At 32.0% G+C, this 16,918-nt stretch overlaps 1 long non-coding RNA gene across 1 annotated transcript; it reads right to left on the reverse strand.

Moving 5' to 3' along the window:
* Positions 1-3,814: 3,814 nt before the first annotated feature.
* On the reverse strand, positions 3,815-7,987 carry LOC139481699 (uncharacterized). Its single transcript, XR_011654665.1, has 3 exons — positions 7,885-7,987; positions 5,094-5,181; positions 3,815-4,398 (listed from the first exon to the last, which is right to left on the reverse strand). It is a non-coding gene; the product is annotated as an uncharacterized lncRNA (long non-coding RNA).
* Between the last annotated feature and the right edge of the window lie 8,931 nt (positions 7,988-16,918).

Raw genomic sequence — 16,918 nt, forward strand, 5'->3', positions numbered from 1 at the left:
ACAACAAATCACAAAATGCACGGTCGTTTTTAGTGTAAGAGCCATCCAACTATGTTCTATTTGTAGTTTAATCAAGTTTTAGTTACAAAGAGTGTTTGTTTCGAGATGTTTACCAGTAATTCACATACCTGTCTATTTCAAATAGTCACATGGTGTTTTTTTCCAGTTTAGTTTTAGTTGGTTTTGCTTTGTTTGTATGAATGTTTGCTTACTCTTAATTATAATGCTAACGCAAACATGTATAAAAACAAGGCAAGCAAACCAATCACACGTTTAAACTACAAGCATTATGAAAAAATAACTCTAATAACGTTTAACTTCTTAGTATGCGATGTAATTTCAGACCGAAACAGAAACGGAAACTTTGCTTTTTCGGGGACGTCGATTGGCTTAAGGGAATACGATACAGTAGAAGGGGCAGATAAGAATGTTTTCAAAACTTTTCGTGTTGTTTTCGCGACGTTGGTAACAGAACGTTGTAATTTCGCGAGGTTTCTAATAAGAACGTTAACATTTCGCGACGTCGCTTTAAATGAAGTCATATTTTCGCGGAATATTCACTGACGTCATAATCAGGTTGCGCGAATTTCAAAAAAGTACCTGCTAAAAAAGCGGCTCTGTCGTTTCTGAAAGATGGCGAAATCCGCCGAAGAGCAGTGAGATCAAAGGAAATACTGGAGATGAACAAAAATAAATCAAATACAACTTTGCATGACGAATTGAAGAAAAGGTAAAAGACACAGAAGAGAGTTCTGACAGTATAACATGGAAGGACGGAAGAAGAATTGTGGAGCTTTTTAGTCTGGTGAAAGCACTGATCTGCCAAAACTGTACGGCCAAACGGAATCTAAGAGAAAGAAAAATTGCAAGGATTTCGGAGCTATCCTACTATTCGTTGCTTAAACTGTAACATGCTGAATAACATTTTAACAAATAAGACACATTACGGAACAAAAAGACCTGCTTTTTTTTTACATCGGCACAAACATGACAAAAGCTGCAATAGCTAATTATGAGTATAGATTTTATATAGATTGGATCGTTGGGTTTCCCGTTTGAATGATTTTACACTAGTAATTTTAGGGCCCTTTATAGCTTGCTGTTTGGTGTGAGCCAAGGATCCGTGTTGAAGGCCGTACCTTTACCTATAATGGTTTACTTTTATAAATGGTTACCTGGATTGATAGTTGTCTCATTGCCACTCATACCACATCTTCCTATATCTATTAATAGCTGCTTAACGTCCAGCGGCAAATATTTAATTGAACATTGATGATATCAACATGTTATTTTAATGAAACTAAAAGAAATGAGAAAACGTATGAACCCGTAATTAATAAGAAAATTTTAACAAAATATATGGCTCGTAGGGTGGCCGAATCGGGTCTAGTGTTGGACGATTTAAAATCCATACACAAAAGTCATTACTACGGCGTAGGGTACAGCTGTGCAATTTTTTTCATGACGAGAACATTTATTTTCATTCATTGATAATGAAGTCAATAATACTATCTTGAATTGAAAGATAATCAGAATCAAAATAGTTTGTGTCTTTATTTTTTCTTCTTGTATAGCATTGGGCAGACTGCAAACTGAATGATGAATTGTTATTGTACGGCCGAATTTAACAGACAATCAATAAAATAACAAAACCGACTGCATATGCGAGACCCTCATGGGTGAACAAGGTCGTACAACACCCCTATTTGTATATAAAATTATAAATAAATCCTAATCTGGACTTGCCTTGGTACATAAAAAAAAATGCATAGTTTAATTTATTGAGAGATATAAATTGAAATATCGACAAATGTACACTAATTACAGACAGACAGACAGATCAAAAAGTGTACACACGTTAAAACTTGTCGTTGTTAAGCTGATGAGCAAAAATGAAGTCATGCAGTAGCGTTGTTTCTGAGAAAAATATCATAATTATAGTTAGACGATCGGACAGAAGAACAAATAAAGTGTTTTCAATATAGCTCTACTTCTAGACAAACAAGTACGCCAATATTCATACAGTTACGCCGTATGAAAGGTAATGCAACTTATCTATTGATAAAGACATCCTTGAATATTATGCTTTAATACTAGCTGCTGTACTTCCTATGAAATGTTATATTTCAACTTCATTTTTAGTCGACTGAGGCGATTATGACATGAAATTGCACAAAACAGCCCAAACTATAGAACAAGAAGTACTCCCTATAATCTAAATTTGAAAGATGATTATCTTTTGAATGTAAAAAGAAAAGAAATCCAAGTACGTCGGGCCTTTTAAAACTGACAGGTTTTGTCGTTGTTAAGGGTTATACGGTTGTTAATTAATGGTATCACCTCACTTAATTTATAGTTGGTTCACATTTTGCCATGTTAGGGCCTTTGCAATAATGTTGGCTATCCTCTTTCGGTACATGAAGCAATTTAAAACTAATGTCGGACGGAGTTGCACCTGTATACTTCTATCAGATTTTTCTGTTTTGCCGTACATCTGACAAAGTAATATGCTGTCCAGGATCCTTTTTTATATCCTTTTTTTTATTATGGAAAGGTTCCTGTCTAAATTCCGTTTCGTAAATGTTTAGCATCATGTTTAGCTCAAATGTTTAGCGATTTTACGAATAACCATCTTATGAATTTTTATGATAAGTATCAACGCTTTGGAAAACACCTTCATATACTTGACAGCATAGTCGTGTACGGCGGGAATGATTACACGACGTTGGTGCGATTAAAACTTTATATAACGTAATTTAGCGCCTTACTGACAGACGTCGTAAAAAATTAAGGTATATGTCTTTTATTGAAAAAACAAGCACATGGACCCATATTGTTATCTTTTGCAATCAATCAAATACTGTTTCAAGAACACTCCGCCAAAATTTCAAGATCAATTTTTTTCTGCACTTCCGAAAAGACGCAAACATATAACAGTCTCCGGGACAAGTTTGCAATTCCGCTGAGTGCAAAAGTTGTCACCTTAATTTTTGGAGTTAAGTCAAAACAAAGTTGATAACTTGGTTGGTATTGGTTCCCTGATATTTGTCCTAAAATTTTTTGGATCTAGCACCACTGTTGAAAAAGTTATGCCCCTTTTTTCAACAATTTCCTCAGAGGAAAAGTACTTTTCCTCAAGGGAAATCAAATTTCCCTGAAGGAAAAAGATTTTTCCTCAAGGGAAATTGTTTTTTCCTCAAGGGAAAAAGATTTCCCTTAGGGAATTTGCTGCATAATTATTTCCTTTGAGGAAATTCTATTTCCTTAGAGGAAATTCTTTTTCCTTAGAGGAAATTCTTTTTCCTTTGAGGAAATTTGCAGCTTCAAATTTTCCTTGGAGGAAATACTTTTTCCTGTGAGGAAATTTGTAGCTTCAAATTTTCCTTGGAGGAAATACTTTTTCCTGTGAGGAAATTTTTGACAAACACTTTTCCTTGGAGGAAAATTCAAGACAACAAATTTCCTCTAGGGAAATCATTGTTCTTCAAATTTCCTCTAAGGAAATTTCTGAAGATCAAATTTCCCTTAAGGAAATGTTTTCCCTTATTTTTACTTGTTGAACATTTCTTCACTACACCATGTATACAAACAGTATGAATATAATAATAACAAGACTGTATAATTGATGCAAATGATATTTAAAACTTTAATAAATGTTTGACTCAACATTTTAATGACATTGAAAATAATACAGTCTGACTGTTTAGATCTAGGTATTGTTTATACTTTTTTTATAAATTTAACTTTGATTTATAATTTTTTTTGGAGCAAATGCTTCTTTTTTCTTTGTAATTGTTTCAATGCGATACATTAATAAGCAACCAATTTGAATGTCATACCATTTGTGGTGTTCTAAAGAATTTGTTTATATATTTGCAGATTAAATAATAAAATAAACACTTTTCGTGTTATTTTAAATTACAATTTCTTCTGTTTCAGCTTGTGTACAGTTATTCAATCCACTACGTAAGAATTCAGTGAATACATTATTCCATTCACTAAACAATTCCCTTCAATTCTAAGAGAAATCATTTTTGCAAATTGTTCTTCAATGATCTTCTTCTGTATATTTGATATGAGGGAGCAATGTAAATGAGTGGATAAAACTGGTGTTCCTTTTTCAACAACAAAATAGTATTTGTTCAGCATTCTCCTTTCTTTTGATTAAGATATGTTGTTGCTTTTATGCAATAGTGTTTTTGTGTATCTATGATAGAACTCCATTTTGTTTATGGTCATTATCATGTGATAATGTTGAAATTTCCTATTTCTTTTTTGCAGGAAAGCACACATTCCATTTCAAATTAATCCAATTATGCACTATGTAAATAAATTTCAACTTTAAGTTTCCTCTTCAGTAATGACCTATTGATCATGAAAACCAAGATGTCTGATCACCTATAAATACACAAAATAAACAAATAAAATGTTATAAATGGAGAGAGAAACAGCAATAAATGTTTTTCATGTGTATCTTTCCTTATTAAAATACATTAAGTAAACTTGAACTCGAGAAAAATAAATAACTGTGATGTAGACTAGAAAGTATAAAATGCCAAATAAAGTATTCACGAAAAATTAGTTGATTTACAGAAGTCAAGTCCCTGTTTGCAGGAAATTTACATCATTGGTTGTCTGGTGGAGAGTTGTCTTATTGGCAATCATACCACATCTTATTTTTATATAACCTTGCCATATTCCTATTGTGCCTGTCCAAAGTTCAGAGCCTGTAGCTTTTGTCAGTTTAGTCTGACACTAAAATTTAGTGGTTGTTGTTGTTGTTGTTTCATACCGGTCATATTTATTTTTTGTAATTTATTTTGTTATAAACTAGGCAATTAGCATGATTAGTTTTACAGTTTGGATTGTTTCAATGTTTCATCTTTAGGTCTTTTATAGCTGCCTACTTTGACTATAGTATAGGGTATGGATTTTCTCATTATTGAAGGTCGTAACAGGCCTACAATTGCTTTCTCAAAGCCATGATAATTTTCATATTTAATATACCACATCTTTTAATTTTTATAGTAATCATGATACTAGTAATCATCTTTCAAGTTCAATAACTTTTTTAAAATTAAAAGGTGCCTTACCATTTAGGTTTAGTTGGCTTCTGCAAATTTTACATTGCCTATCATTTCTGCTGTATATAATTTCTCTGTATCTTCTATAGTTCTTGTCCTATACATAAAAGAGTAAAAGTTGAATGACATCTTGCATCAATATTTTTTTCTGTTTAATGTACATTATGTATATTAATGTGTGTTTAATAAAAATCTAAACCATGAGTGCTTGATAAGCTTCTTGCCCTTATAGCTGGTCTTTAAGCTTTAAATGAATTTTAATGATCGACTAAAAAACTATGAGCACTGTGCAAATAAGACCCCTGCCCTCCAAAAAAAAAAAAACATGCACAAACAGTGGTATTTATTGACATAAAACATGTATATAATTTGGCTCCATTTATAGATATATATCTCATGTGACTATAAGTTTAAGGCTGTGATTTTTTTAACAAATCAATAAATTTCTAAAACCTTTCAAAGTTTTTGAAAATGGACAATTTTAAAATAACTTTGCAACAACTAAAGTTCCTTAACTCTGCATCTTATAAAAAAATATACATGATAAATAGGGAATGATACTCCAGCTTGCATATCATTCAAAGTTTTAAAGGAACATAACTGAAGAACGGTAAAAGTTTTACTACCAAAATTTGAAATTGATCTGATTAAAATTGTGATAAAAAGTATTTTTTTAAAGTTTAATAAAATTTGGTTGAGGGAAACTTAAGTTAGAAGGCCGAAACATTTTTTTTCCATTTTTAAAGAACATAACTATAGAATTTAGTAAAATAGACACTACCAAAATTCAAACTTAATCTGTATTTTGTGATGATAAGCATTGTGTATTGATTTCATAACATTTGGTTGAGACAAACTAAATTTTAGAGAACAGGAAACCAAAAATTCAGCATATTTTCCCCATTTCTAAAGGGGCATAACTCTGATACTCTAGTACAGTAACACTGACATCACCAAAATTCAAACTTGATATGAGAATTGTGATAACAAGCTTTTGTAAAAGTTTAATTGAATTTGGTTGAGGCAAACTAAAGTACTGTAAGAGAACAAAAAACAACTTTGGGACAGACGGACAATGTTCTGACAAGTGTTAAACATTATGCCCCCTCCACTTTGGGTCATAACAATAAAAAGGGAGTTTGTCAAGATATAAAAACAATTCACCAAAGTTTCATAAAAATTTGTGAAAGCATTCTTGAGACTATCCTAATCCCAAGTCATGATAGTACAATGACATAAATCAGATTTTTTTTTAAATTAAAAGGAAAATTATCATGTTTATGTTATACAAAAATAATTCACCAAGTTTCATGAAAATTGCTCAAAGCATTATTAATAGTATACGTACTGGAAAAATCCCCGCTTTTATGAATAAAATCCTTAACTTTAAATTAAAAATTTAAAATCCCTAAAAATTAAAAAGGAGCTTAATTATCATGATTATATCAATAGATAATTCACCAAAGTATTATGAAAATTTTATGATTAATGTATTCTAATTCCAAGACTATCTAAGACATGGTTTGTTTGAATTAAAAAAGTTGGAATAAAGTACCTGCTAGAATTCAGGAGAATTAGACCAAATCAGGCTATCTTCTAGATTATCAGACAATTGACTGTACATAGAAAAGGAATTTTCTTTTTTCTTTTTTCTTATTTAGCTATTTGTTATCTCTGTCCTTAATATATACTGAACTAAGCCATTTTTTCACATATTTTTTTTGTTTTTTCTCTCTTGTGACTTGTTATTTAACATAACAAAAAAACCAAAGGCAATGAAAGAGAAACTGACAATGCCAAGGCAAAACATAAGATGCAGAAAAGAAAAACAAAACAAAACACTAAGCAACACCAACATCACCAAAAAACTAGTGTTGAATTCATGTGCTCAGTCAGTCAGTGAGAGTTCGCAGATCCTGACCTACTATATCTATGCTTAAAAACCTAAAAATCATATAGTTCTAAACATATTTTGTAAATTTATACTTGATTAAAATGTTGTCATAAATAGCATAGACACCTCTGAGTTTTGAGAACCACATGTGTTAATTGTGCGAGTATAATCATTGATAATCATGCACAAGATTGACTTTTAAAAGCCTATATATTGAAATTTTCTGAAAATATTGCATGCATTTATTAATATGACCAATTTCAAGAAATGCACAAAGATGTGAGATGATTTATATAATTGTAATTTCAGGAATTTACAGTAAAGGCTTTTATCCTCACTGCATTTTGCACTTTTCCTAATTCAGGAGCCAGAAGTTATGGCCTTTGTGACCTTTGTATGATTTTTATTTTAGTTTCTTTTTTTTATATTGAAGAGTTAAGTATGACGTCCATTATCACTCAACTAGTATACATTTTTGTTTAATGGCAAGCATGGCAAGCTAAAGCATGCCTCACAGGCACGGACCCAGGGGGGGGGGGGGGGGGCTGAAGGTTGGACATGTTGGAACCCCCTTTCTTTATTGGACGATCAATGCATTTGAATGGGGACATGTAGTTGGACATCCCCCCCCAAAAAAAAAATTGTCCTGGGTTAGGAACCCCTCCTTTATATGACTAGATCCACCCCAGTCTCAGGTTGTGGGATTTTCTCGTTGCAATGAAGACCCATCGGTGACCTATGGCTGTTATCTGCTCTTTGGTCATGTTGTTATCTCTTTGTGACTTTGATACATTCCCCATTTCCATTTCCATTTTCTTTTCGGTTCTATTATAAATATTAGAAACGAGTTTGGCGCCTTTACAAAAATATAATTGTCTGTGCTGATAGGGGAGTATGTGTGCATACCAATATTTAAATTTTCTAGGCCTTCTTTTTGAATATTTTGTGCATTTCTTGGTAAAATACTGTCAGACCTCGAGTGCTGTTGTTTTACAAAAACGGTCCAAGTAATGAAGGGGAAAGAAACTAACCAAAAAGACCAAAATAAGCCACAACTAATGGGGGTCTCATTGGGGGTTCTGTTCACGGATCCCGCTTAGTTACTACTTATTTTTTTAGATTCTCGCATGATGCCATCCCGCGTACACTATGTAAGTGAACAATTCTGCTATTTTTGTAATTTCCCATGTCCCGCTAAACTTCATTTCGCGTTTTCACGGCACAATAATTTGAGGGAGGATAGGACCTTTATCGGGACTGCGGGATCGGGTGTTTTTAAGCTCTGGATTTCGGGATACGATAATTCTTTTTTCGAATTTCGGGACCTCTGGATTTCGTGTTTTTTAAGCCCGGGGATTTCGGGATCAGTACCCCTCCTACCCTCCCTCATAATTTGACTTTCATGTGTCACGTTTACAAAAAATACGCCTCGACAATCCCGAGTCCCGCTCAGACCCCCCTTATAGGTACATAATGAATAGTTTACTATGTAGTCAGTAGTCGGGTCAAATACACATGTATACACTTTTAGACGACCTTAGATTCATTTCACAGCGAAAATACTCATTTATATTGAACATTTTAGATCACTTTACATTTAGATTTTATAACTTTTAAAATAAAGACCATATAGATTTAAGATCATTTAATCGAAAGATTATAATTTGTCAATGCGCAACTGTAACCAGGTACTGAATTTTTTTTTTGCATGCGTTAAGTTAAAAGTGCCGGGAATAGAAAAGCAAGTTAAACTTCTCATCTGGACTTTTTAATAAGTCTGTATACCGGACCTCTTCTCTATTTTGGGATTGAAAAAAAATCTAAAGTTAAAAATGCGGTTTTGAGCCTATTTCTTCTTTTTAATTTGGTAACACGTTAAGCCATTAGTGACACTAATATGGTATATTACCAATAATAAGGCCATATATTTCGGTGTGTAGAAATACCGCAAAAGACTTCTTAGTGCACTAAGAAGAAAGTTTTTGCATTAAGGACACTAAAACGATGTTTTAAGATCACAGCGAACATGAAATTATTATGATTAAATACCTCAAATCTATAAAGTTAGGTATCAATAGATTTTGTAATTTTTAAGTTAAATGACTTTTTAATCAACGCCTGCCACTCGCCACGTGACCAACGGTTTATTGCAGATTCCCGAATCATCATGTTCAATCAACCTAATCCAATAAACAATTGTCTTTTGATCGTTACTTATTGATTAATCAATGGTTGTTAACCTAACGGTTTAGCGTGGTATAAATTCAAGTTTATGAAAGAAAAATAAAAAATAAATTTTCTGTTTTAAAACTTTGCCTTTGTTATATATATTTAGTGGAAATTGCTATGCAAGCTTTTTTTTTATTTAAAGAACCCTATTTTGAGATAAAAATTGAGAAACAAATGCTTTTGATATTTCATTTCCTTACTAACAACACAAGAGTTTACATACTATCATTATTCCTTGAAAGACATTTGAGAGTATGTGGTGTCCATGGGGAATTCTTCAAAATCCGATTACAGAAGTAACATATATAAAAAAACTCCAAGAGGTAAAATTATATTACGTTTTAAAAAGAGAATTATAGAATAAATCATAACTGTCTTCTATGAACGATAACTTTAAACTGGTGTCAATGCTTTTTTTTTTAACAATTCATCTTTATTTCCATAATTGAAGATGAATACCATTTTATTTTATAATGTAATAAGCACTATGGGCAGGCGCGGATCCAGAGCTTGAAGTGGGGGTTTGGGGGAGGGGTTATGTGAGAAATGTTTAAAACACTAGAGAAGTTTTCATGTTATACCAAACCATATGTTTTTCAATAAATGGCACACTTTTTGTTCATCCGGCATATGGTTACTCTAAAAATAAAATTTTAAGTATTAATTTTATAAGGTTAATTATTTGATTACAGATCGTATCTACCCGTTTTGCAATTGTTGTATCACTCTAAGGGAGGCTAATAAAGATATATATAATAAAATATAGAGATAGCAGCCTTGGATTGTCTTAATTAAATCCTTTGGTCCTCTAATTATCAAGTTACCCAGACAACATGAGTATGTTGGCCCAACATTGGCACAACGTATATCATTGCATTGGCCCATCGTTGTATTTTAACGTTGGCCCAACGTATAAGTGCAAAGTGGGCCTACGTTGGCCCAACATGATGGCTTCATGTTGGCCCAACGTTGTACGGTTATATGCAATACATAGAGCCAACGTTGGCCCATTGTATGAAAAACGAAATCCATGTTGGCACAACGTTGGACCAACGTAGAAATATCTTTTCTTATGTTGGCACTATGTTGGTCCAATGTAGGTATTTCTCATTTTTATGTTGGCAATACGTTGGTCTATCGTTTCAACCAAATTACAATGGATGCTGCATGAGGAGCTGTATATGATAAATACTCCGGAGCGCATTTGATCTTTTTTTGTATTCCAAACTGCCAAAGTTTAAGGTAGCAATTCTGTATTTTTGTATTACCCATTGTTGTTACTGTCCTTGGTTTTTTTTCATGAACTTTGCCTCTTTAATTTTATTTATTGTGTGACGCTAAGATATTTCTTTGGCAATGTTTGATGGATCGACCAGATAAACTCTGTGTCATTTGGTGTCTTGTAAAGAGTTGTCTTATTAGCAATCATACCACATCTTCTTTTTTCATATCAATTTCATTTATTTCTTTAACAGAACAAATGACGTATGGCTTATGGTTAGGCGATCATACAAATAGTTTTTTCGGAGATGTAATTTTAGTTGTATTGGTTCCAGATCCAGAATGAAAATTAAATTATTCAGAAGATGAAACTTTATTTATTCTAAATTTGATATCATTGGTCGTCACCACGAGTAGTGTCCTCTTCAATTTGAACTTCAACAGTGTCATTATTATTTATATATGTTATTCTTTTTTCCCTTCTCTGTTTCTTGCCACCTTCTCTGTCAAGGCTTAAGCGCCGCCAATCTTTAGCTGCATCATCTATCTCCTTATCCGAAGACTCTTTACAGCTATGTTTTTTTTCTAACCGACTCTGTAATAAAGTTATAAGTAAACGTGAACTGTGTATTTGCCTAATGCATTCGTGCGTAATCTCCCTTCTAGATATGCAATATAAATTAATGTATATTCTAAATAGTTTAAACACTATTTAATACAAAATAAAATCTTAAATAACCATTTTTTTTATATTGGTTATTTGTCTAATGGTCAGAAATTCATTAGTATTAGACGGATTTGTGGGTATAACAAACCCTTATTACTATTATTTCAGAATTCGGTATCATACTTTATATATTCGTAATATACATGATATATAAAGAATAATTTAGATGTGTATTAATGAAGTTATATATTTGATATATAAAAACACTGTTACACATTCAAGTGTGTGTATGATCAGGTTTCACAAATATATCGTATCTGTTTGCATGCGATTTAGAAATACAATAAAACTAACGAATTCATTTATATTTTAATGAAGTAGAAATCATTATACCACATTTTTGAAACATTACGGAATAAGGTACATCTTAAGACAATTTTATTCCATTAACTTCGGTAATGATCATACATGTTGTGGTTATAGATTTATATAACTTACCATTTGTTTGAAAATACTAATGTTCAGTGGCAAATATTTCATGATAATTGATAGGATTGAAATGATTTAAAATCTAGAAAATATTTCGCCCGAAACGTATAAACTTCAAGATCAGCATTATACAATGATAGAAATTAATATATGTTTTGATTTTTAACAACATCCCTTAGATTAAAAAGTCATATTGTATTTGTCATTCTGAATCGTATATATATATATATATCAGATTTTTTAAAGTTACAACTTACATGTTACTATCTTTCTCTTTGAATCTCAGATGACATGATTTTCTCTTTTTGTTTTCTTCGTATCACTGCTTTCTTACAAATACACAACAGGAAATAATCACAAAAGTGACCATCCCATTACATTCAGATTTCCTATAAACTTAATTACCATAGCAACTATCTTTGAAATTTGTCGAACATATGGTCAACCTTATCAGAATGGGCTAGATTAACAGACTGGCTGTATCAAATATCACTCTGCATATAATTGCTATTATTATTATGTTTCACAAAGTTTAATGAATAAAGTTATTATAAATAATGATTGCAATAAATTTGAATTTTTAACCAGGCAATCTATGTTTACGATATACATTTTTTTTATTACGGTAATGATATTCCAGTATAAATTTTACCTGACTTATATATAGAGTATAATATATGATCACGCAACGTTGGGCCAGCATTGGCCCAACATAGAGTTGTAAATGTAATTTCAGTTGATAAACACTTTCGGTATAACATTAACTTTTCATGAAGCCTGCTGCAATCGAAATTATCCGCCTCCCAAGAGAAATAAAGCGTAAAATATTATATAATCAATTCTATTAACAAAATTTCATATCGGCCCTATGTTGCTGCTAACATAATGCCAACATTTGCCCGATTATTTATAACCAACATGAGATAATAATATGAATTTACAACAACAGACCAACGTTGGGCCAATGTTGTGCAGCCAACATAAACTTGCGACCAACGGACCGACAATTTGCCAACGTTGGGCCAATGTTGTACAGCCAACATAAACTTGCGACTAACGGACCAACAATTTGCCAACGTTGGGCCAATGTTGTGAAGCCAACACCAACGGTCGACCAACGGGCCGACCATTTGCCAACGTTGGCCCACTGTTAGTCTGCTGACTGGGTACCCTCTGGCCAATGTTATTATGACTTGTGTATATTTAAAGAAGTGTAGCGACAGCGTGTCACCCTATTCAGTGCTAGATATTCAAATTATAGTAAAGATAACATTAAAACAAGAAATGGTTAATACAAAAAATATTTTAAGATTTTCAACCGGGGGTGGGGGGGCTCGCTTTAACCCCCTAAATCCGCTAATGATGTGGGAAAACTAAATTATTTAGTTAACTTAATCATATGACTCTTAACCCTTTAACATTCAAGGATTTTTTACCTTTTCTTCCCGAATAAAGGATAAATGTTTTCAGTCAATTGCACATTTCGATAAAAAGCTCACTCAAAGGACAAGTGAGACTCATCTGATAGATAATTGACCAAGGTTTCAGGAAAACTTGATTTGGGGAAAATAGTTTCTTACTTTGGTCACGTGATATCCCTCAAAAGTCACGTGACATGCTGAATCAAAGTGACAAATATGTACAATTCAAGCGGAAAAGCGGTTTTACAGACATTTAGTGACAAAAATAGAACATAATTTTAGTGTTGAATTAATGCATGAAGACTTTCGGAAACATTATCGGTGAAAACTTTATACAGAAAGATGCAAAACTTGTCTGATTGGTAGAAATATCAAGACTCGAAACACCGAAAAATAGTGGATTTTTTGAGAATTTTTGTCATAGTCAAATAAATGGCCCAAGTTTATGTTAAAGATGTACTATTCATAACTGCTTACAGAATAAGCCTTTAGGACAGAATTTTGAGTAAATATGGAATGAAAATCTGGTATTTTTTGAGCGTCCAGGCTAAGAATGTAACAAAAACAGAGAGAGGGGAGAAAAAAAAAAGGGGGGGGGGGTAATTTTTCTTTTTGATGTAAATCATGTATTTCAGTTGTCTTAATTGAAATTGAAAGTTAACTTAACTTATGTTAAGTTAAGTTAAGTTACATTTAAGTTAAGTTAAGTTACATTTAATATAGGAATTTATTTTTTCGTCCTCCGGCAGTGAGGTTTGAACACGCGATCATCCGGGTGTAAGACTGTGCATCTCTCCACTGAGCCACAGAAACCATTGGAAAACATATGAAATTTAAGAATATAAGTCACCTTCTCTGTAAGACTAGAAATTAATTTTGGGAGAACATAATCAAACTTCGTTTTCTTAAGAAGCTATTTTTTGAAAATTATTATTTTTTGAAGCAAATTTGTAAGAAAGTTATTCAGAAATGTTCGTTTTTTCGTCTATATGTCACTTTTTCTATACCTTAGCGATACGATATCCAACACCCTAATAACCAGACACTAAAGAAACAAAGATTTGTTATTGCTATTCCGACTTGGCTAACAATTTTTAACACATTTTAGATGTTCTCATCTCTTTTGCTATAAAAACTGACAAAACAAAACATGAAAACTCCTTGTAATTTGAGTTTGTTTCAGTGTTGATACTCTATGAATCAGATTTTTTGTATGTGTATGAGTTTTACTTACAGTTTTGATAGTATTCTTGTAATTTTCATTTTAAAACAAAAAACAGCAACAATTTGTCTTGTGACATTTTGTGAAAATATTCTATTTAAAAATAGAAATAAAACAGTTTTCCCCCCAAAAAAATCTTGTCAATATAGGGCAAATTGACATAATGCATTGCATTTTATTGGTTTCAAACACCAAACATCAAGTTGGTGGTATACTGATCTTCAATTTGAGCCCACAACCACATATGTACGTCAAAAATTGTCAACGATACAAAACTTCATGCAAACGACTCCGCCACACATTTTGCTTAACGGTCAAATTGACCGGTAGGAACGTTAAAGGGTTAAGCCCGTTCTGCCATTATTAAGAAACGCTAAAGAACGGAAATGATTTTAAGATTTGGAAATAAATGAAATTGGTGTCACAAATGGTACATTTTTTTGTATGTCTGCTTGTATTTAAAATATTTTATAAATAGATATAATGCTCATATACATAATTATTAACGGTGGTTTTACTTCGCTTATTTATAGCATTTAACTTCGTATTCTTATTTTCGGCATCAAATAAAAATAATGGAATAAATATATAGGAAGTTCCAATCAATAGACAACGTACAGAACAGAGCAATTCGATATTACTTAGGCGTTCACAGATTTGCACCAATTCTAGCACTGTATGGGGATACTGGATGGATACCAAGTCAGTTTCGGCATTGGGTGAACATTATTCGATACTGGAATAGGCTTTATCGTTTGAAGACGACCGATTAACGAAAGTGGTGTTCAATATGGATTATGATCGTTGCACAAACAATTGGTGTAGTGACACTAAAGATATTTTCACTAAACTTAATATGTTACATTATTACGAAAGTAGAACAATGGTGGATTTAAAATCTTTTGAACAAATTGTACGAACTTATTAAGGTGATATATGGAGAGAGTCCTTGATAAATAAACCAAAGCTACGATCTTACTTAAACTTTAAAACAAACTTCGAACTAGAGCACTATGTAAAACTAAATCTTACGAAACACGAGCGATCTGTGCTAGCCCAGTGTAGATGCGGATTATTACCGATCAGAATTGAGACTGGTAGATATATTGGGGAACCAGTAGAAAACAGACTATGCCGATTTTGTAATTCTCAAAATGTTGAAAGTGAGCTACATTTTCTTATAAACTGCACATTTTATAATGATATCAGACAAACTGTTTTTAGCGAGATATTAATGGTGCCTGACTTTACGCAACTAGATGAGCAGGGAAAATTTACATTTCTAATGGTGAACCATCCAAGGAAAATAGCTAAATACTTAGCAGCGTCACTTTTCCGTAGAAAACAAACAGTTTACTCTAGTTAACATTCTTAAACTTTTTCACAAACATTAGTTGAATAATATATGAACTTTTACAATCGTTAATTCTTAATCTATAATTATCTGTATTTAAATTTAAATTGGCAATTGACACGTGATATTAGAACATTTATATTGAACTAACAGTAAAAGGTGACTTATTGGTCCATTGGGCCGGGTGTATTATATATATGTAATTATATTTTGTACAAATTTATGCTGATTTACACATGTCACTATAATAAACAATTTACTTACTTACTTACTTACTTTATATTTTAAAAGACAAGGAAAGTGAATTGAAAAATATATACAACAAAAATAAGCGAAAGGAGATGTGGTACGGCTGTCAATGAAACACCTATCCACAAAAGTTAAAATGAAGAAGATGTCAGAAATAAATTGGTCATAATTTATTTACAGTCTAAAACATCGAAGGGACTAAACATCAACCTATACATATTTATACTTGTGTTGCGTTTGTATATAAACATCGAATCAGAAATATGTTCCTTTCCTAAACATGTTTAAAAACATTGCTGTGATAGTTATCAAAAGTACCAGGATTATAATTTAGTACGCCAGACGCGCGTTTCGTCTACACAAGACTCATCAGTAACGCTCAAATCGAAATATTGATAAATGGCATAGTTCTTAACATTAGAAAAATGAATGAAGTATTGGCAACTGGACGTTAATAAGCAACCAAATATCAATCCTCACTTTTCCGTGAAGTGTTCACAATTATTTGTCTTTTTTAAATTAAAAGGATGAAAAATCCCAAACTGAAAAGAGTTGAAAATACGCTATTAATTTAGAAGTAAAAAATATAGCAGACAGAATAAATACGGCAAAAACAAACAAATGAAAAAAAAATAGAGAACAATTTGAATTACCATATTCATGTTTAATCAGTATACTAGTAGATTATTCACGGGCCAAGGTTGAGCGAACATGAATTGCTATCGATTATACTAAAGGTGACAATCAACTTTTTGAGGCACGTGTCGAGAAAACATTAGAAAAAATATAATTTAAAATTAAAGTTCAATTCTTCTTGAATAATTGATAGGTCTTTCCTTCCATTTTCTTTTAATTATACTGTCATAAATAAATATATCATATATATCGATTGATTAATTTATTGATTAGTTGGTTGGTTGGTTGGTTGGATGATTGGTTTATTAATTAAACACTTGATATAGGGTCTCTTGAAACAAGCGAAAAAAAAAGAGATCTTGGATTCCGTATTAAACACATGAAACGGAAACATGCATTGATTGATTGGTTGGCTGGTTAAACACGTTGGTTGGTTAGTTAAATACGTTTGT

This window comes from Mytilus edulis, chromosome 7, assembly GCF_963676685.1.
Source record: "Mytilus edulis chromosome 7, xbMytEdul2.2, whole genome shotgun sequence".
Classification (NCBI taxonomy): Eukaryota; Metazoa; Mollusca; class Bivalvia; order Mytilida; family Mytilidae; genus Mytilus; species Mytilus edulis.